This window comes from Bactrocera dorsalis, chromosome 1 (assembly GCF_023373825.1).
Source record: "Bactrocera dorsalis isolate Fly_Bdor chromosome 1, ASM2337382v1, whole genome shotgun sequence".
NCBI lineage: Eukaryota > Metazoa > Arthropoda > Insecta > Diptera > Tephritidae > Bactrocera > Bactrocera dorsalis.
Genome location: NC_064303.1, coordinates 413,278 through 437,146, shown reverse-complemented (window position 1 = coordinate 437,146; position 23,869 = coordinate 413,278). Strand labels below are relative to the sequence as shown.

The window sequence follows — 23,869 nt, the reverse complement described above, 5'->3', positions numbered from 1 at the left end:
ACCTTGGTTATTTTAATTTTTTACATACATTTTGACGTTCAGTACTGACACAGAGTTGAAAAACAAAATGAAATTTGACAACACTTCAACCGAAATTTTTTTTACGAGTTGAGTTGATATCGAAAATGCCGAAGTTCAAAACTTCAACCAGAATGCAATTTGATTGAAAACCATAATAGATGCCAAAATCCACACTTTCGCATGATTTTCGTAAATACTTATGTATATTTGTAAGTCTTGATTTTCGTAAATACTTATGTATATTTGTAAGTCTTGTCAGCATTAACTCAAAATTAAATTTCTAGCAGATTTTTTCAAAAAACAAACTCATATACCAGCCAAAATCCTCACACAACTAGCCACATAGTAGCACGAGTTGATAAAAATACTTCTTCACACATTAGCTTATTATATTAATATTAAAATAATTTCGTATGAAATTATCAATTCAACGTCAATGACATTTCAAGGTCTGGTGGTCTGTATTTTGACTTCTTATTTTTGCCGATCGAATGTCAAGCGGTTCTATGGTGTAATGGTTAGCACTCTGGACTTTGAATCCAGCGATCCGAGTTCAAATCTCGGTAGAACCTGAATAATTTTTTTAATGTTTTAATTTTTTTTTTTTTAATTCGAACTTTGTGAGAGAAAATTTACATATACAAATTTTTCACATACATACTACAGTGAACCACAAAAAAAATACTTGTACAGAGCGATATGTTGACTTTTAAATAGCATTAGAAAAACTTAAACTGTTCGGAACTTTTCGATTTTGCCCGATTTTAGAGCAAATATCCAAAAATACAAGCTACATTTACCGAAGAGAAATAAGAGAAGCGAAACGTTGACTATGTTTTAAAGAGTACCTATATCTACGGTGATAACGAATTTTGTGATTTTGCAATTTTTACCTGTAAGTCAAAATATAATATATGTATGTGGTCGTCGATTTGTATGACACAAGGAGCGCTAAAAGTTAAAAAATCAACTAAGACTGTCAGCATGGTAAAGGCTGGAATATGCGGTTATGGTTGGTGTTATGGAACAAGAGGGGGGCAGTAGGAACGTCGGTAACTTTTTTTTTCATTAAAGAAATGGTGTAAAGTATGGACAACTAAAAATATTTAAAAATAATTTTCATACCTCAGCCCAATAACTCAATTAAATGGTTGTAGCTGTTTTGATCAGTATAACGATAATTGAGAAGATAGGTCACTGCAAAATTCAAACAAGTTTTTTTTCTTTGAATAAGTTAACAATAAATCACAGCAGATTGGTAAGTGGAACAAAAAATTTTTGGAAAGCAAGTTTGAATTTAAGTTAAAAAAACGATGGATTAAAGAAAAACAACAAGTATTAAAGAAATTTTATTTTAGTCAAAAAAAACCCTAGATATCATTTGAATAATCTTATGATTCAGTGTTCGCTATATCTGTTGGTATATATATTGTAGTATTACTGTTCTTGTCAATGCTAATCGAGCTCTTATTAACACTTGAAGTAAGTTCTTCAATTTATTAACAATTTCAAAAGCTGGACGGATTTTATGAGAAAAAGTACGCTTGAAGTTTTTCCATTGCATGCCAGGGAACATACGAACTGTTCATGATGTTATTTGGAACATGGATCGAACCTTTTCGTGCATGGTGACGGTGGCCACCTGCAAACACACTGCGCCGCCGAGCGCAAGAAAATATTATCGACGTTTAAGTTCATCAACTATGTTCGTGAATACCACTCGTATGTGCGAAGTTAAGTTTTATAACAACCTTATTTGGGATTAACTGAAGCAATATGTTTTCGCATTTCATTACAATTACATTGTTTGCCACTTAAATTTCAGTATTCAACTTATCATCAGCTAATACACGCCTATACAAATAAGAGATTTGTGTACTACATATCTCTATGTATGCATGTATGTAGTGTTGCGGGAAACATTTGTATTAAATTGTTGCCAATTTGTTCAAGTCATAAATGTAGTATAGGTCTTTCGCCCGTAATTGTCTCTTTGACAGCTTTTCATGTTACGCTGTCGTTGGTAAACGTCGTCACCGTCATTCATTCAATAAACTTGCGCTGTGAGTGTGTCTAATGTGGCAAATATGTCAAAAGCTTTGCAATATGGGTGACACAAGAAAACGCAGCATAAAATGATAAACGTAGAGCAAAAGAGAGGGCGACAAAAGATCAGAGTCATGTTGTGTCAGGTAGAGAATAAAAATGTAATTTTCAATCAATTGTGGAATGTTGTTTGAACGCACATAAATCGTTTGTCATCAACCAGAAAAAAAACAGCAAATAAAAATCGTAAGAGAGACAAGACAAAAAATGGTTCACGAAGGAATGCTTATATGCAAAATTACGTCGCACGAAATTTATATTAAAAGCCAACAGTGCGAAAAGATGGCGCGAGGCATTTAAGTACATTGGTATGGGTGTTGTCTATAACAGTACTTAAATATATGTTCAAATATGAAATTTCACTTACCTGTGAAGGCATGTGTGAAATTGGCTTCTTATTTGGAGTATTCAATTTAAATGTCATCACAAAATGCTTTCAATTACTTTGCTTCAAGAATAGATGCTGTTCCTAGAAGTAAAAATGATGAATTTAAAAATTATAGACAGTGGCTAAAAGAAAAAGATATAACGTTAAATTTGGTTACACTGAAGCTTCAGTACCTTGCACAAATAAAAAAGTTTTCCACACAAGAACTTCAATTCCATTGGTCAATTTGTATGGTAGCTATGTAGTCCTTTCTGAGGCTATGGAAAAGAAGAACTACTGCGTTTGAACTAATAAATTAGCAAAACACTTACAATACAAATTTGCACAGGCATTTAATTTCCATTTCCGCCAACCCAGTGGGATATCTGAAAGTATGCGCCTCCAAGCATTTAATATTTGACATCCCAAATGCGGAAGAGTCAAGAAGGAAGTGCTGAGTTGTTTCCACCTCATCCTCTTCGATACACCTACTGCAGATGGCGTCTGGTAAGATTCCCAGCCTCACTGCTTGGACGCCAATAGGGCAGGGTCTGATAAAAGCTGGGGAGAGGCTATTGAGGGCAAAGAGCTCACTTGCGATCGATCTTGGGCTAAAATGCTTTTGCGACAGTAGATGTATCAATGATGGCCAGCTATAGTATCTTGTAGAACACAAGAGGGTAAGGGAGCGTCGACCCGTTCCCATTCTACCTATAGCGGTTCTAGAAAGCCTTTTCTTGCTGGATTATCAACTTTACATTTTCCTACAATGCCGCTGTGGCCTAGCACCCTTACCAGTCTCTTCACTTAGCCATGGTAGTAAACAAAAAACAAAAACAATTCGACAGCTGAGAATTTAAACTCAATAAAAATGGAGCATTATACGACAGAAGAACATCGTTGAAAAATATTTCAAAAATACTGAAAGTTTGGCGGCTGTTTGGAAACTTCATACCAAATATGCTCGGATTAGTGTTTTAAATTTGTCAAATGTGAAAACTAATTAAAATTGTGACAAATTTAAATTTTGCGTTAATTTTGGGTCACCCTGTATATAATTTATAAGTAAGAAAGGAGTTGCAAAATATTTAATAACCGATGAACTTATTTACAAAAGAGCTGCCAGTATGACCAGCATGCCAGATTTGCTCATAAAATGAGAAACGCTAAGCAGTAAATTCTCGCTTTATGGCAAATAATTTCTTCTTCACTGCCATATCTCCACTTACGGAACGTTAGTCCGTAAGTAAGTGTTAACCACAAATGACGATAATATAATCAGGTTGCACACCAAACTAATTTCACTTCATTTCATGTAATCACGCAAACGAATTCTCAAACTCAGAAGAAACAGCTGCAGAATTATGTCTACTTTGTGCGGTTTTCGCCTGGACACACAAACCGCTAAGAAGCCTGTGAAGCCTTCATAAAAAAAAGAAGAAAAAAAGCAGAAAAGGACGAAATCTATTTATAAGTTATGAAAAATAAATAAATAGAATTTGCGCAATGTAAATTTCGCTCGAAACGTGCTGCAGTTAAAGCCGAAGCATGCCCATGTAAAACGGGATAAAGCGAAGCGCGGCTGGTTGGACAGCAGCTGGTGGAACGCAGGAGAAGCTTTGCGAACGACGCGCAAAAAGAAATGCAATTTAGTATTTATTATTAAGCAGCTTCTTTTCTTGTCGTTGTACACCCCCGCGCACTTTTTCTCCTTGTCATTTCTTTATTTCATGCTTTTTTGTTTGTGCGCTATTTGTTGGCTGGTTAATGTTGCCACTGTTGCCACCGTTGCAACTATGTTGCATTTCGTGCGGCAAACGCAAGCGCCACAGCAAGGCAAACGAGGCCGGAAATTGTGCAAAGCAAATGTAATTCAATTTTTATACGTGCCGCAATGAATGCCATGCCAAATAAGGTGAAGAGTATGCATATAAACATAAATTTGCGGCACAGTAAAAGGAAGTTGGCGGAAGATGAGCGCAAAAAAATTTTGCAAAAAATTATACAAACGAAAAAGAAAATCCGGAAGACTTGCAGGAGTAATACAAATAAATTAAATTCATAAAGGCAAGTGCTTTGAATGCAATTAACTCTTCTAGAGGTTGGGCTTATTACGTTGCAAATATATCAACTTAGCTTAAGCGAAACATATTCAATTTTGACAGGAGTTTAGAATGTGTGTGTAACCGCTACTGTTATGTCCGTCTCGCTCAATTTCAAGATTACATGAACTTCTCAGGCATATACGAGTATATAGAGATGGATTTACACTGCATAACAAAACTGAAGGAAAAATTGGCGACCGATGTGTTAAGAGGTGGCATTGGAGTTGTGACAGAAAGTCGGTGAAAGTGTTTATGGCTCCACTGTGAACAGTGCATGTTTGAAGTTTGTTGCGTCCGAAGTCTGGTCGGCGTATTGTTTTATGTCGTCGGCGGATGTGAGAATAGACCTCTTGATGCACCTAGGATGATGCTTCTTTTTATTGTGTAAGGCACGAATCCTTTATAACTTTCGCGAAGAAAAAATTAAAGTCTTTTCCATGCAAGTTCAGTTTGTACGGCAGTTAGTGCGGTTCTGACAGATGAGCAGCTTCTTGGGGAGAACAGAACGTGTGCAAAATTTCATATCGATATCTCTAAATGTAGAAATCGCACATCTCTTACAATAACGTCAGATACTAAAATGAGACAGCAAGTTTGAACAAAACTGCAAACAAATAAGAATTTGTTTACTCCTTAAAACGTGTGACTAAGAATCTGTAAGGAAAAGCGCAAATCCTTCCAGAAAGTATGAATTCAATTTACACTAACCAAATATTAAAATATTCAGTATTTATTTTTCTCAGTTCATGCATTTGTATGTATATCGAATCATCGCTGTTGGAAACACGCCCAACGAAGTGCTTACGACTGGCAATTGTGGCTCACTTCGAGTGGCATTTGTAGTAGTCAGCAACGAGTTAACGCACGAGCACACATACTTTCATATAGCCACGCTCCTTCTATTACCCCCACACGCACACACATACACACACTTGTACACCGAAGACAAAGGCAGACACATGAATACAAAAGCACGCAGCAGTATAAGCGTGGAATGAGAACAAAAAGCTTTAAAAATAAACAAAACAAACTTCAGAAAAACAGGAAAACATGTAAATTACCCAGCCACAAAGACAGGATATTGTGAAAATGAAAGAATGCGCGGGACGTGGCTGCAACAGCGTCAAGATAAGCGGAATGTGAATAGGAAGCGGGTTAACGAAAATAAGATAAGAGGCTGGGTAAGTTTGCGGTTCATACTGCAAAGGAGCAGCACAGCGCCAAATGTACGAAGCGGCGCACGGCCGTGCACAATTGTGTGCGTACCGACGGTCGATTGTATTCATAGGCATTTAATATGTAATATGCGGTATTTCAGCGCGCTTTTTTCTGCATTGCTATTTTATGGCACAACTAGTAGATTTCGGATTTGGTTGTATTGCACTTTTGCGGCATAGTTTGTTTTGGAAGTCATATTTTCAATGGTTTAGCAGTTTTCTAAACTTATATTTAGCCTCCATTTCGAGATGATATACGCTCCGGCTAATTTCTTCACTTATTTGTGCTCCCCGCCTTTTTCCTACGGATATCAGCATGCTTTTTGTTTTTCGAAATATGCGAAAACTCATTTACACTTCTTGTGCGTTAAGTATCCGCCTTCGCCTTCACCTTCGCCTTCGTTTGTAGTTGCTACTGGCACGTGATCAGTTGAAAATGATATTTGCATACTGATTGGTTTCGCGGCAGCATTGAATTGCATTTTGACGCTTCCAAGAATATATATGTATGTAGGTCCGTACGAATATAAGGCGATTGTATTAATAACGAAATATAATTCACATTTCTCTGTAATTTTTTGAATAATAAGTGAAAATGAAGGATATATAATATTGAACATACATTAAATTTTCTCAGTGCGTCTGTACTAAAAAGCTGATAGACCTCACTTTCTCCACGCCTACGTCATATTTGCAGTAAACACAAACTCTATTCACACACTCGCACAGTGTCCAAATGAGAATTTATTAGAAATTAATGAAACCGCTGTTGGCTTAGCACCAAATGCAACGGACCAGTGCACCCGAGCGTATGAGTGACACGATTTCTCACACACCCGTTTCCGTGTGCGCGCCGCGTAGCTATTCCACTTCCACACAATCTTGCTTTTTCTAATTACAAAAACTGCAATTCTTAATTAAAAATATGTTCCGTCGCTACTTGTATACGTTAACGCGCTCGAACATTTTTTTAATTTCAACGTTGCCACTACATATTATAAAGTAACACGGACGTTTCACACACTCCCTTTTTAATTCTTCATTATATGTGGTTGTGGCAATAAAATAGGTTATGTGCCATTGAGGGAGTTAATAGGGGGAGGAAGTGCACACACGCCGCAATGATGTCTGCACACAAAGATACTTCCGAGAATTGTGAGGATTAATAGAAAACTCATTCGAAAAGAAAAGAATTGCGTCCTGAAAAGACGTACAATTTTAACAACATATGTACCTAATTAAAAAGGGATTCAACGACTTTCCTTCCTATTCTAACTGCAAATTTCCATAGATACTATTTCATAAATTTTTATTACACAAAAAATAAGTAAAAGAAAAGAAAAGTATAGAATAATAAGTTTTTTACCATAGTAAATCCCGCTGAGACGTTGCTGTTCATCAACTCCTACTTGTGGTAAAGACCTGCATAAGGACTAGTTTAAATTCCGGCATATAACTGTGACATGCTTGTACCCATTTACATCAAACTTGGTTCAAATTAGATGAGGTACTCATATATACTCACACAGAAAATCATTGATTTCATCTTCACCTCATTGATATGGAAAATTAGACTTATAAATCGATAACTTCTATAGACCCCACGTACCAACTGATTAAATATAACCAAGCCAAGCTTCGTTAATATCGTATTCAAAATAGGGTCCTGACCCAAGACAAGCATGTTCACGCTTAAACCACTGACGACCAGAAATTGCGGCGAGTGAAAGTGTGCCAAGAGAATTGGAACATGTGTGAAAGTGACCCCTAATTTTTGAATAACGTAATCACAAGTGAAAAGACATGGATCTTGGAGTTTGACCCCGAGACAAGAAGGCATTCTCCTTTTCTTTTGAGACGACAGAGAGGATCCAAGTCTAGGATCAAATTGTTTATCAAGTCGGTTTGACTGGTAGTTGATATGTACCTGCAAGTATATTTCTTCCGATGGAATACAATGTAATAAATTTTGTTAAGTAGTACTTTAGACATCTGCAGATACTTCTCTATTATTTTTTATGAATGGCCCTAGTATTTCATGTTCAGCTCGTCGAACTTAGCGACCTTACTTATTTCTCACACACACTGACGTAACACAAACTCCAACTCATGCTAACATTCCAAACACAAATTTGCATGGATGGAAAATACAGCCAAAAAGAAATCAAAATCTGCCACAACGAACAATGTAAAGTATTTTTGCGTAATTGCAAGAAATTCTAATTAAATTTATGTACACAATACAGATTGGTGGTTTTAACTTCGCCACCGAAAGCTATTGAATATCTCCATCGCAATGTCACACCATGAATCAATGCCAATGCCAGAGCCGTGAAGACGGAGGTGTCAGAGGTGGTAAGTGGGAATTAATGTGCATAACGGGAGTGCGTGTATTATTGCGAGTACCGCAAGCCACACTTTGTAAGCAGCAACAAGATGGAAGTGATGAGATATAAAAAAAGCTGATGTGTGCAAACAAAGCAATAACAACAACCTGACGAACCGAACCAAGGCAACCAGCCAGCTAACCGCGCGAACAACCGCCTCACGAGCCAAACAATCACGCTTAATTAAACCAATTAATAAAAGTCAGGCAATACACCACAAACACACTCATACACATACACACACATGTACGAACATACAAATTATTCATTTCACAGATTACAGAGTATGCGTGTTTGCCACATGCCTCATGCCACATGCCACATGCCGCACGCTAGCAGGCCACATTCTCAATTTCATGTGCGGATGGCGGAAGGGAGGTGGGGCGGCTAATAGAGCCAGTTTCTTGTGCCACGCATGTTTTATTTGGATTATTAAATACGTTGCGGTGAAAAATTGAAACTTGATGCAGCTGCTGCCAAGCGTAACCTAAACCGACAGCCAAAACACGAACGACGTGCAGACAAATGAAACCAAGCAATCAAAGCGCTGTCGAATGGACTAAATGGAATTTGGATAACGCTTACAGCTGCAGTGTGAAGCAATTTTTATTGCAAGCACATGCGTGTGTGTGTGTGTGGCGGAGCGTTCACTTGGACTGACAGCAGAGCAGCTGCTCAAACGTGCGTTAAGCACAATATCCATAAAAGCGAAGCTACTCCCTGGCCAGAAGTCGCTGCGTCGCTTATTTGCATGTAATTCTATGTGCCACATTCATTATTCATTTGCAGTTTGTACTTTTAATTTCTCGCTTTGCTGATCTGCTGTTAAATTTATTGTAAATAATTTCTTTACGATTTACAAATGCTGCTCACATTTGCGCTTCTGGCTACATGATAGAATAACTACCTGAAATGTTGGACAACGGTACATGCTACAGTGTTGTAACTTATGTGCCTGTGTGTTGTGAATATTGTGCGTAATGAATGCCTTCACCTGTAACCTTCGCTTAATACATGATAATCAATTTTCAAAGGAAATTCAGCAACGAATGACTTCAAAGATTCGAAATAATTGGTGTAATTGTGCCAAATAACTGGAATAATAAAATAATTGAATTATAAACCAAGTCATGTGCTAAACGTAATTACAAATATATGCCCCTTTGTCAACTTAAAGATGCATCGTTTATGGGGAAAGTTGTCGAAACACTTTTCGCGCAACACAATCGGATTTCCTATGCCAAACGACGAAACGAAGCTGCAGAGTTACCCCCGCTAGTAACGGAAGAAGAGCTTTTGGCCATGGCAAAGAGAATCAAAAACACCTGGATTAGATGGCATACCCAACAAAGCCCTAAAGGAAGCTATAAACTCCAAACCTCAATTGTTTGAGAAAATGTACAACGCTTGTATAAAGAAAGAGGTGCTCTCCGACTCGTGGAAAGTACAGCGTTTGGTTCTCCTCCCAAAACCAAAGAAATTACCTGCAGAGCCTTCAACGTACCGAAGTGTACGTAAATATAATACGAAACCACTTGGAGCAAGCAATCCAGGAAGCCAGCGGATTATCAGAGAGACAATGGGGCTTTATAAAAAGGAGATCCACTCGTCGATACTACGAAATATGCAGTAAGTGGTAAAATATGGAAAGATGGCACAAAAATATATTGCTCGTTAATTACCCTAGATATCAAGAATGCGTTCAACACTGCAAAATGGGCACCTTAATCAAAACCCTGCATGCAATACACGCAGTATATACGAAGTGTGTCCATATACAACGGAAATTTTTGTATTTTGTAGGAAATATTCTTTTTAAGATTGTTGCTTTGAAAACGCGCCCTTTTCGACCCTACAAATTTTAAAATTCCTATTATTTTCTGAACACACCTTGCTGTCATACAAAGTGATCTCATCAAAATCATTTCATTGTGTGAAACACCATTATATCCAACTAAAAAATTAATATCGAGAGCCAATATATTTTTAATACAATATTTTACATACAACACACACACAAGCTCATTTTTTTGCTATACAAATTAATAGAACGGCGGCTGACGCAACACTATTTGCTTGACTTCGCATTTATTTTATTGTTGTTTTTGTTGGTAAACCGCGCAAACCAAAATTTAACATTCACAAACTTATCAAATGTATTCAGGTGATTGTGGTGCAAAATGTACGCATACTAACACACACGCAAGCACACACTCACAGTGAGGCAAACAAACTTAGTTTCAACTAAATTATGCAGCCGCTCAATTAGAGAATCCCGCTTACGCGCTGCGTGTTCGAGGTGTTAAGTTACGCATAAATGCATGTGTGTGTGTGCGTGTGTTTACACGTGAAATTTAATGATCTTAACCGCTTTGCATAGTTAATATTTTGAGTTTGAGGTTTCTAGAAAAAATAACACAATTCAGCCGCAAATTGAACCGCAAACACAAACAAAAGCAGCGCCTGGGCGCACACACACGCCCACATACAACTACATATACGTCGTGCGCCACACGCAATTCAAATATTAGTGTTAGACATATGAACAATGCTCGGCTTACGCTCGCATATGCAAATATTATAAAGTTCAAACTTTGAAATTTCGCTTGCGCTGAAAATTTGCTATTTTCGTTTGGCAATCAAGCGTACGCGGCAGATTTCCCAGCTAAAAGCGGATTTTCATAAATTAACGGAAAGGTTAACAAAGTTACTCTATATAAATACATATTAAGTAACTACTCGCGCGAGTCGGAACAAGTGAGCAAGCGACGAAAAACGCTCATAAACGCCTTCGTGTATGCATCTTCATCAATGTTGACAGCAATAAAAGTCATATTTGACAGCGACAACAACAGCAACAGCTAAGCACTACATAAATAATTAGCACTTACAAAATAGAATCAGCCTAAGTAACAAACTCATATCAAAACCTACATATATAACGGTACACGCAAATATACATACATAAACGCCATTTCTTTCACACGTTGAGTTGCCACCCTGCAGTAAAGCAGCAAACTATGTAGGCAAGAAAACACTAGTTTGCTTTCAGAAGAAAGACATAATTTTCTGACAAACATGAACTATTCCAATTAAGGAATCCATGTCAATTAGGGAAGAGGTAGTAATACAAGGAGTTAATATAAGTATTATGGAGGTATTCTAGTCTAGAAATGAAAAGGACTCAAATTTGTTTTACATTTTCAAAATTTAACTATTCAAAAATATATCTCTATCCAGCATGCAAATCGGTTCGGCCACTACTGAAGCTTTAAACGCGTTTTTCTCTTCTTTTTCAAAGAGTCACCCATGATTTCTCGGGTTCTATTGGATTGTTTTGTCTGTAATTTATAGAAAGTCTCTTCTGGTATTATCCATTTCCCCAAATTTTAATTTTAACTATTTAAAAAAATTTGTTTCGTGGTTTCAGACATTATGGTATTCTAGATTTAAAAGTGTTTTTGTTTTTGGTTTCAGATTGCTAAGCGGTGATTGTTTATGTAAAAAGAACATACTACTATTATTCATAGTATTTCCCGCCTCAGTAAAGATGCAACGTTTTCCAAAATTTCTGGCAATTATTTTATTCCGTCCCAAAAAATCCAAGACGAATCAAGCCAAATGTTGAGATACCCCGTTCAGTTATGAACCGAATTTCGGTGAGATCTCTCGTCACCGGCCGGAACTAATGGCTGTCAGAGGAGGCAAGTTCTGGGCTATAAGGCGGATGATCCAAAACTTCCTAACCCCTGTTTTCCAAATAGTTTTTATTTGTTATGGCAACAAGAGGCCGAACGCTGTCATTTTGGATATGTATTACTTCGTGTCTAGTCATAAATTCTGAGTATTCTCGAATAGTTCCAGGTTTTAGAAGCTCATAATACAGAAAGCATTTCTGATCCCTCCACATACAGCATATTCCTTAGGCATCATGGATATTCGACTTTGCTTTTGATATGGCTAATTAGCAATGTTTCACGTAACTATTTTTACATTTCGAATTATGGTATAGAACTATTCTTTACCACCAGTATCAATCCGATTCAAAAACGTTTTCATTTTGTAGCGTTCAGGCAGCAGTTCCAACATGCAAAAGAGTCTTCCAACGTCTCTTGACTTCAATTGGATTTCTTTCCTTTTTAATTCATTCAACTGCTTTAAAACGCTATGAAAAACTTGCTTGAGTGACTCCTAAAGGTTCTCCGAGCTCTTTTTGTCTTTGGGAACAACCATCATCGATTACTACTTCCAGTCCCTAATCTACAAGTTATCGTCTTCCAAGTCAAAATCACCACTTTTAACAGGTTCACTCAGCTAGAGTATGTTTACCATGAACTTCCAACAAAATTGGATGACTTTTGGTTTTGGTTTTACTCACATTAAAGTAATGAAGAAAAACTACTCACAAAAAAACTTTTTCAGACAAAAAGTTCGCCATATTTGAGGTAAAAAAAATTATTATTATTTTAAATAAATGACATATGCAGTGAAGGCCAGCAGCTTTGCAAGGCATGTACTAGTCTTAAATTAGTCCAAAACTAGGCGATTTCAATGCAGGGTAACAACTGCGCACTACTACAACTTTATTAACTTTAAATCATCTCAGCATGTAATTGTTTCAATATCATACTAAATTATGCCTCGTGAGTGTTGAAATTGAACATAAACTGGCATTCAAGCTTGTCATATTTAATATCATTCAAATTGTTGATTATTTGAATCAGGGACGAAAAGCGAAGACACCGAAGTACAATAAGTGTTCATGCCCGAGTTTCCTTGGATTTTTTAAATTTTTTTTTATACGCTGTGATTTCAAAAATCAATCCAATTGATATAAAGGGTAATCAATTTCCAGGTTCTCTACTTTTTTAAAGAAAAAATACAGAAACTTCAATTTTAATGGGGAATGTTTATTACCATTCGAAGGAACATTCTTTGGCATTTATTTTTTGAAGTTCATCTCTTTCAAATGTTGGCTGCGGCTACATCGCAGATGGTCCAGCCATTGAGTCCAATTTTCAATGACTCGTTCAAGCATTTCGATTGGTAGCTAGAGTAGCACGCGTGCTGTTTTGCTCAAAAACCTAAATCGAAGTGGGATTGTCTTTATAGACATATCTCTACTGGAAAATGTATATGCAGAAAGTCCTACAGAAGTAGAGAAAACTAGTACTTCAAAACATATTTTTATATTATTTTGATAAAATGTTTTCTCTTCAGTTGCTTTTCTTGTTCATTGGTTAGATTCCAGAAATAACTCCGCATATCTTAAACGAAAATTCTCACAAGATCGTCGCCCAAACGTGCGACTTCACGCAACGACTACTTTACAATTCGACCGCACCTGACAAAACCACCAACCGATGACGAATTGTATCGGTTGCTAAAAGTTATCGTTGAATCTATACAATTATTCTTGGTTTCTTTGTCGTATTGACATCGTGTAAAGCAGTTGAGGAGGTATCTGTAATAAATTTACAGATGAATTATCTAGAGAATCAATGTAAAATAATGCAGAGTGACCACTCCATATAATAACACATGAGTTTTCGTGCATCAGTATACCGAGGTATTGTGAAGTACATATGTGTGATTTCAACAAAGTTATGCGCTTTCCTTTTTATTATTTGTAGATGCCTGAAATTTATTCTCGTTTGCTGTGCGATCTTTTACTTTTCATTTATTTACTCTGTGAGACCACGAGCTTTATCGCCCTTCCTCTGCAAAATCCCAAAAGAAATGCGAGTTAATGCCTTTGAAATGGATTTTTTAATGCACTCCGCTTAAAAGTCTGCAATCGAACTGCAAGTAAATAAAATATGGCGAAGGGGGCAAAATAATAATATTTTATGGCAGCGTGAAGCAGCGTAAGCAAGGAGATATCGAAAAAATAATAAGTACTGAAAATGAATTAAACGTTGCAAAAGACACCAGAAATAAGAGAAAATCATATGTGAGCGCTAATAAACAGTTGGATATGAGTTGGAGGAAATTAAAAGAAGAAGTTGGAAACATATTACTCGCATATGAGCGACATTTATTTAAAAAAGAAATAAACTAAAAGCGAGAATATAATTTTAAGAAAAGAATCACGTACGTTCTGCACTAACAGCACATAGTTTCATTATAGAAAGCAATCAGGACAAACAGCTCGGTCAAGGACAAAAAAAGTTATTCCCAAACGCGTAGAACCAGTTACGAAACATTTTACCCTTCCCTGCTTTTATTTACAAAACAAATAGAAAGCACTATAATGTAAAAATATGCATTTTGGCTCTGTGGGTATTTTGATAATATTCGAAATAAATAAGAGCTATGAGGCAGCCATTCGCATACAACTTTGGCAAGGTACTGCATAAAGTAGATCAAAATCAGCGCTTAGTTTTGGGAGTTCAAAAGATTAGATTAGATATTACGACAGTAAGTGCATTTGACTGTTATTTTTAACTCGCCCGGGCACACAAGGGGCTTTTGCAATCGAATGCAATAGCAGAAAAGATATGCGTTGGTGATTCTTACACAAATTCTTACACATTCAGAAATCTTTGAGGAATACACACAGTAACTACAAAAATGGTACAACACATTTTCAGTGGATGTCGCAATGGAAAACCGTACAACTCATTTTTTGTGAAGGCATCAGAAAAAATAGAAATAGAAAATCTAAATTTTAACTAAAATTATTTAACAAACTTAAAATGTTTATTTGTTAAAAGATATCATCTTGAGTCTTAAGTCTCGATTAAATTATTCACTTTTTCCCACAAAGTGGACTACATTGAAAAAATGCACCGCAACACCTATTAACTACCAAATACATGGATTACATTAGGTATATTTTAAGATGTGGCAACGCCAGCTTTGCAAACTGGCTACTCTAAACTTTATGGTAAAGTTTGACATTTTTGATATTATACATACACAGAAAGTTTTGACATTCGACCGCTATTTGTGTTGTTTACAGTAACGTAAAATATTCATCTCGCAAAAAAATGGAAGAAATCACGAAAATTTTCGTGCGATTATTTTTTAAAACTTTCGACTTGGATTAACTGTGGATCGATGAATTAATTTCAGCTCATGGCGATGAAGCTCCATCAAGGGCCAGTGTTCATTGATGGTATGGTGAATTCATTCAAAGTCAAAGATCACTTTTAGACAAATTTCGTGAACGTCGTCCAAAATCAGTTGTTGTTAAAGAAACTTTTGACGCTGTGTGCAAATTGATATTTTAAGATCGTCAAATAACCTATCATGAGATTCAGACACGGGGACGTGGAACTCATTATTTCATTATAAAAAAAAATTGTTCACTTTGGATCAAGGCTAGTGTCGATTGGTCAAAGAAAGATAGCGGTGTTTGGAAACATGTCTACAGGTATACCATCGTGAAGGCGAATCGCAGATTTGCGCGTATGAGTCCGAAATCAAACACCAGTCGACTGTATAGGTGTTTCCAGATGAACCGTGTCCAACAAAAATTGTTCGCACATGAAGTTTATTTAAGAAAATCATTGCCTGTTTTTTTGGAAAAACTGAACAACCAAAGTACCCGAACAACGCAGAACAGTAGTTTTTTAAGCGCTCTCACACATCGGCATTGAGCACTCAAAGTGTGGTTTTGAGGAATTATCCACTATTTAGTCCTGACTTGGCACCGTATAACTTCTTTTTATTCCCGTACATAAAATAAAACAAAGAGGTGCACGTTTTTCGACAGCTATCGAGGCGGTTGATGTGTTCAGTACGCATGTATTGGAGATAACTGAATCAAAGTGGCAATTGTGTTTCGATAATAGGTTCAAACGCATTCAAAAGTGTACGAGTATAAGTATAAAGGAAAATATTTTCAAACCCGATAAATTTCGATGCTTAATTTTTGTTTTTGTTCTATTGCCGAAATATAAAAAGCGGTCCTCGTACCTACACAACTCCAAGTATGTAATTATTATTGCACTTTTAAAGCGAAAGGGGGGACACAATGAGCGCAAACACGAACTTACCGGGAGTTTTCTCGCTCAGCATATTAGTTATTGTAAAGAAATTACGTGAGCAGTTAAAGCAGTTTCTATCCGTAGATGTAAAATAACTGTTTGAAATTTTGGAGTTAGTCTCTTTCTTATTTACTGTGCCACAAACACTTCCCTGTTCGCACAAGTAAAAGTGTATTTCTTTTGCACCAATATGAAATGCGTATTAGCTAGCTGCAGAGACAACAGTTGCCAGTTTACTGAGTAAATAGAGTATTCTATTGGGGAATTCATAATTACACTAAAATTACTTACTTAGAAACTTAACATAATTCCCAGCCTGCATTGCTAATCTTCTAATTCGCTAACATTTCACAAATATATATATACACATACACACAAACACACGCAAAGGATGCCCGGTGTTCGGCTGCAAAGAGCATTTATTTCTAAGAAACTGTGTACATTAGATTCACTGAACATGAGCAGGCGGTTGCTTCAAACTAAGACGAATGGTACACTCATTCCTATGGTTATAAGTATACTCGTACAGTATATTATATAAATACAACTGCGACACATTTGTGCAAAAGTTCCTGCTTAATATAATTTCCCTAGACACTCGAAAGTAAATAGTCTACAAAAATGTGCAACTTCTGAAGAAGCACATATACATACATACGTACGCATATGCACATAGTCCACATTTATAAACTTGATGAAAATTAAAAATGACAGCACAACTCAAGTGATAATAGTAATTTCCTTAACACTTATTTTGTAGAAATTTGTCAAATTTGTGTCAGCTGCTGCGTTGAGCACCAACTTCGAGAAATCCATCGAATTATGTTAATAACTAAAGCCCCGATCCATAATAGTTGAATAAGTTTAGCTAAGACCTGTCTTAAAAAGTGTGAGGAATTCGTATAAGATAAGCAGATAAGGGTATTGACGTAATCTAGTATTCGAAAAATCCCTTCTATCAAATCCTGTCCTCATCAATCCCTGAAGAAATTATTCAGATCGAGTTCAGTTGCTAAGTCCAAGAGGAGTAGTCGTCGTTTAGGATGCCTGCGCTTGACACGAATTTTAACAAAATCTGCAGCCTTACTGTCGATTCTTATAGTGCATCATACTATGGCAGTCCCAGATGCTTACAAGTGCACAAGAGATGTTCCATTTCTTTCCTGGTGCCTTGCTCGAGGCATTTCCTGCAGTTTTCTCAATCTGTCAGCCCCATCTTGCGGGCGTGTGTCGCCACCAGACTGTGACTAGTTAGTATTCCTATCATGCTCCTACAGTCTCTTCCACCGAGTGCCGAGTAGAATTTAAGTTGCTTACTTCTGGCAACACTTCTCTCCGATATGCGGTAGAGGTTTCTGCGTTAATTGCTGCTTGGCTGTCTACGTAGATGTTGACTCTGGAATTGCCTGCAGGTGCTTTGGAGGCCATCCCTGTTGCTTTCGCAATAGCAAAGCCATCAGACTGACATATACTGCAGTGGTCCGGCAACTGAAAAGGTTGGCTTCTGCTTGACTCTGGACAGTACATTCCCACATCAACTCCATCATCCATTTTCGAGCCATCAGTATCGATTTATGGAGTGGTGCGCGTGGCTAACAAACCTTTACGCCAGCCATCTTTTTGTATGTTTCCCAGTTATAAAGTGGGGTCATGTAGTCGGTGTTTACCCAATTACCATTACCCACCGCATTATGCCCGAAGGTTCTATCTGTAAATTCTCCTGCAACCAATAGTCGTCGAGCCGATTTTGCTGCTCAGTTTTCAGCGAAGAGGTCCATAGGTGGCAGGTTTAGTGCCAGTTCAAGAGCCGCTGTCGGAGTTGTTCTTAAAGCCCCATTCCATTAACCTCCGGCAGGGGGATTTCCGTACGTCTGTCCCCCATACTATTGCACCGTAGAGCAGAATTGGTCAACTATAGCTCCCAAGGCCGCCAGGTTGTGCCGAGCATCTCCATACACTTTGCTGGCTTACTTCACCCTTTCTTTCACACCAGTTTGCTGCCTAAGACTACTCCAAGGTACTTGGTGTGGTTCCTAAAAGAGAGTTGTGTCCCATTTATAGAAGGGATCCTCCATGGAGGAATTTGTGAATTCTTGTGAACATCAACAGGTTCTTTTTCTCCGGGTTCAACCCCATACCCACTTGCGATGCCGAGTTCTGGACCATATCGAAAGTGATAATCATAATACTGCTAATGGTCTGTGGAGATCAAAGTTCTCATAAAGATTCTCTTGTCAGTTGCACCGAAGTTAAGTGTATTTATTAACTGAAATTTGGGTTCAGTATAAAGACTTAATGATATTTAAAACACAAGTAGAGCAGGGAGTATACATATGTGTACACCAGTAGCACACTCCGATGCGACAATGCCCTCCCAAAACTAAAAAAAATAATAATTTATATTAATGCAGCCTCCTTCAATGCACAAGCCGTAGGTGGAATGAAATTACAATATATCACATGCAGCTTGCCAACAGCTTGGGGCTATGCTATGTGTATGCTTATATAATAAGTAGATACGCAAAAAGATGAAACACCAGAATGAGCGCTGTAGCTCCTCTACAGAGACGCAGTTGCTCTGGCCGCAAAGTGCATGTGGCAGCGCACAAAAATATAATATACGAGTGCATTTCGGCATGCAAACGACGATTTGCATATGTAGCTGCGCGTTAAAGATGAAAATAGCAGGCAACAACAAACTACTGTGATAAAATAAGGCGGCGCATAGTCACTGAAAGTATTCCCAAATTACAGTTGTAAATTTGGGAACGAACAACTAAAGGCAATGTGCAACACCCAATGGTTTTGCGCTTCAGCTAGAGCTCGTAGCACGAACAGAGCATGTGGGGCCGGGCCGCGTGGGTGTGTGTGTATATTTGAAAAGCCTGTGCCTGCTGACAAATAGTTATAAGAATTAAAATATTTGTTTGTAGAAAAACACTACATGATCACTGCATGCCGGCAACTGCTATCAGTGATGGCGCTGCAGTGGCGTTTGTTGCTGCTGTTGACATGCAACAGAACGTACCACAATTATGTACGTTGCCACAGCTTTTTTTTACCATTCGCGCCTTTTGCGCTTTTTGTTCATGTAACAATTACCATATTGCTGCTAGCTGTTTGTGTACAGTTGCTGTTGTTGCTGGAGTTTTCTCAACAAAAGTAGGTTAATTTCTGGTGTAATCGCAATGCCTTGAGATGTGTTGTTGAAACACTTCGCCTTGCCTTACTCGCGGCAAAGCTTTCTGCAAGCGTATGCCCCCCCTCCCGTAGCGGCGCCGTTACGCCCAACGGTCGCATAGTTCATTTTTAGCGAAGTGTCAGCCACGCCCGCGTTCTGTTCGGGACAAGAAGCGTAAGAAAGCAATAGAAACAGAGAGTTATCAGACCAAAGACGCAACGTATCGAAGGAGGAAGCGGAAACTAGCGTGTCTGTGTGTGTATACGTGTGTGCGGTAGACTCCTCATAGTTGCAACTTGCAAGTAAAAGTTTGCTGCGACACGACTTCGGCAATGGCCTGGGCACTTACTATATATATTCCTGGAATAGCGCTTTGCCATTGCTGCTGCATTTGCTTTTGTTGCTGCTTGCTGCTGGTGACACTTGCTGTTGTTATCTGCGAATGCCCGCTTGCCTTTTGGCTGGCCACAAGTGTGCCGGCAAGTGGCACTCATATAATAGTAGCGTTTTATATTTGCATAAGAATGGGCGCTAATGTTGTTTTTGTTGAACTTGTTGTTGCAACAAAACACCCAGCTAGTGGCTTTCGTGTAAGTATCACTATTTCGCAGCTAGGCGTGCGAAAAAATAAACGATTTTTATGCTCACAATGCTGTGGGAGCTGGGTTTCATACCCGTATTTACATATACATCGCGCATCTAAATTCAACCTGACCTTAAGTGCGAGGTCATGCTGTAGTAAAAGCAACAACAGAGATTTAATTAGTTATGAGAGCGCGCTACTAGGAACTATAATGCTTCTGACAGGCTTGCTTATCATTTATTTAACTTAAAAATGTTGAAAATACGCCCAGACTCAAAATGAGTATTTTTATAGAAAATTATAGAGCTCAGTTAAATTTTTACCCTATATACATATACATATGTATATACTCTCAATTTATTTCATTAAATTCAACTTTAAAAACTCAGCTTTACTCGCCGCAAACAATCACCTTCCGCATCCATAGTTTGAAATTCCCTATATTTTTCAAGCACTACGTGGTGTTATTGTATTTATTCATAGTTTTTCTTTCTGAATTTCGTTCGCCGTATCAAGCGTTTGTACTCGTGTGTGCTCGTATCAAAAGCGCTTCAGCTAATTTAGATACACATTTTCCGCCACCAATTATCCACTTTTCCATACAACAAATTTGCCAATAACACACACATGGAATAATGCCAATTTGGTATTATCAGATAAGGAAATTGCCATCAATTTGTCTGTGTGTTTTGGTAAATGACTACAGGCGAAGTATTGCAGTTTTATGGCATTGTATATCACACGTGTAGGTTTGAATACCTACCAAACGAGCCCAATTACGAGCACATTTCTGACAACTTATTTGCCGGCACACTTTACGCGTCTATGCTTCTACCGATTACTCCCTACATATGCGCTTACATATGTTTACCGTTATTTGCAAAAATGTATTTGTACAGAATTTTACCATTAGGGTGTTCCACTTCTTCGGCGATAAATAAAAGTTACACATTTTACGAAATCATCGAACTGAAGCTTTTTGGTTCAATAAGTCAAATAAATAGTTAGTACAAATCTGGGTTGACAAGTTTTATATTAAAACGCATTTGATTAAAATTTGGAAATTTAAATTTTTAGTTTGAAAAATGAAATATAATGCCTTGTTCATCACTCACCGCTCCAGATGATTCCACCCCAAAGCTTTATTTCAGTTTGAGGGTTCATATAGTAAGTCTTTTTAATTTTCGGATCTAGTTTCCTAGAAATTTTTGGACAACGTTCACACAACATTTCCAGGCAAGTTTTTCCTGGACATTCAGTCTTTCCTTAAAGTTTTAAGACTTTGTCATTTGCCGTATTTGCGGACAAATAATCCTTTTTAAATTTTTGACTCGCTGAGTCTGGGTAATTTCTTATTCAGATACAAATAGCCATCGATTCAGACTTTTTAGTACAGGCAGTTAGGTTCTATGTAAGATGGGTAAGCCAAAGACAAGTTTGCCCGTCCGTGCAGGCTGTAATTTGAGTAAAACGTACGCATGTTCCTCGGCACCACAAGATGTTCGGTATTGTAAATGGGTGTAATCAAACCAAAATTGGATAAATTACATAAAATCAATTGAAGATGATTTTCGCTTTATTTTGAATCCATTCACGATTTCTTCGGACAATGAAGTTGAACCCGTTCGCTAAATTTTCTAACACCTGAAAGTATTTAGCCGGCTTTGATAATTTCAAGTTTCAAGAGTATAAATGTTTGATTCAACAAGCCGTGAACTCTCGTTCACTTACCCCTAATGTAAACAAAAGTATTTGACTTGACTAAATGTAATAAAAGGTTGTAGACTTGCCTAATAATAAAAACAAGATCAACATCAAGTCATAAAATGTAAACAAAAGGATTATCCACATCGGAAAAATGTAAGCAATAAGGTCATTGATCTAATAAAATAAAAAAGGAAAAGCGCAAGTTACACTCAAACTTAGACCTTTGTTACTTGTTATTTTTAACTTTTATCTCTATTTCTTTTGGAAATAAGTTCAATCCAGTATTTGGGATTAAAAATTTCAAAACTATTTTCAATTAAAATTTCCGGGATAATTAAAATGTTAATTTACTTAGATTTTTAGGCCTCCAACCATGAACCCAACTTTTTTCTCATTTCTTTTATTAGTATTTATTATTAGATCTGCAAGTATTTCTTATTTTTCTTCCCTTCTATGTAAGTTCTATAGGTTTTAAATATTTTATTAATTCCAAAGCTCCGAAGTATGCACCCTAATGTAAGCACCAACATAAGAGCACAAGGCGCACCCTTACTTGTACGCATGTACATACAAGTATGTTTGTGCACATACTCATATGTATATATAGGTATGCTCAGGTATATAGTATGCATGTGCAAAAATTGTCAAGTTAAAAAGAAAAGGAAAATCTCTTGGCACTAAGTTGGAGCAACTACGAGTGCGATAATTCACACCAAAAACCCAGTGAACAGTTCAGATGAATAATGTACGTTTTACCAGTCTTACCAACCTACATAGAAGACATCTGAAGTCCTTCTAAGGAACGCGTTATTCTCCTATTTATTGCAGGACGAATATAATTATTCGGAGCTTTGAAGACAAATTCTCAGGAACCAGATTAATAACTTGTGTATATTGAGGTTCATTGCTCTAGATATCTAGAATATAATGCAGATATAGTGATGTTTCCTTAAAGGGAAGAAATACGTCAAAGACGTCGAGACCTACCAGCGTGTACATTTAAGTAGGAATTTTATCTTTTTGGTCATATTTGCACCACTACATACATTTGTATAAATAAATGCACGAAAATAGCTCTGCTCCTGTAATTATACACTTAATACTGTTATTAAAGGGTTTCACGCCTTCAAATAATCAATTTATTTTGTATTGTTTTATTTAGTTAAAAAACATGTCTGGAATTCATCCTAAATGCTCAAGCTATATGAAACTTTTAGAGCGTTTTTCTCAAAACTGAAATTTCAAAGTCGGTTTTCGAAATTTCTCGTGAGCTTCTCGAGGGAAATTTTACATAAGTTCGAGATACAAGGTCTTACAAATATTAAATAAAACATCGAGAAATTTTCAATAAAATTTACGTCTTTTTAAAACGACTACTAAATATAAAATTTTCACTTTATTTTTGTGCAATAACTAGTTTGTTGTCTTAATTAAAAAACATACTTTTTCTTTCATATGATTCTGTCAGTAGTGCCGCTGTTAACACAAAAGCACCGTTTTTTCGAGGGACTGTGGGAAATTACATCGTAATGGGCGAGTTTAAGATATTTTCTTTTTAAAATCACAAGATTTGTGTAAAATATGTATATTTAGAATAATGAAGAGATTAAACAAAACTTTTAATTTTTTATAGAAAAAAGAATTGAAATTAAAATCGGGTAAAAAACAACATTTTTTTTAATTTTTTTCTCAAATAAAAAACGAAATATTTTACTCGAAATTTTTATTCTATTATAACATATACTGTTATCAAAGAAATTCTAAAATTTTTGCAAAAAAAAAAATTTAAACTTGGGCATTGCGACGTCATTTCCGGTGACCCATCGGAAAAAAGATGCGCCCGCGTTGGCAAGACAACTCCTTACAGGATCATCTAAAGTGAAAAAACGTGTTTTAGTTGAAGCCTTAACTCAGAACTTGGATGAAGGAAACCAACTGAAAGTCGGATTTTTGGCAGACATTTTTACAAAAGAATTAAAATTTCGCGACAGTTATTTTCAAATAGTTATAATTAAAAAAAAGCTTTATCCAAATCTTTAAGAACCGAAGACCTGTGTGAAATTTCCTGAAGATCGGTTGAGTAGTTCTCGAGAAATTTTGACAACCGACTTCTAAAACACAGTTTCGAGAAAAAAACATTTAAAAGCGGCGCACTTAGCCTAGCTAACCTCCGCCGAGCGCACAAGTTCTCAAGGCGGTAT

General features: G+C 36.9%; 1 protein-coding gene and 1 non-coding gene across 3 annotated transcripts in view; one reads left to right on the top strand and one right to left on the bottom strand.

Moving 5' to 3' along the window:
* LOC105232258 (uncharacterized) overlaps positions 1 to 23,869 on the bottom strand; it is a 233,503-nt gene that overhangs the window by 189,520 nt on the left and 20,114 nt on the right. The window contains exon 2 of one of the 2 annotated variants that reach the window (XM_011213895.4): positions 2,495 to 2,596. The exons of the other annotated variant lie outside the window; for it this stretch is intronic. The gene's annotated coding sequence lies outside the window, so the exon portion shown is untranslated. The remainder of the gene's footprint in view (positions 1 to 2,494; positions 2,597 to 23,869) is intronic. 2 annotated transcript variants of the gene reach the window in all.
* Positions 522 to 593, top strand: Trnaq-uug (transfer RNA glutamine (anticodon UUG)). The gene has a single exon. It is a non-coding gene; the product is annotated as a tRNA-Gln (tRNA).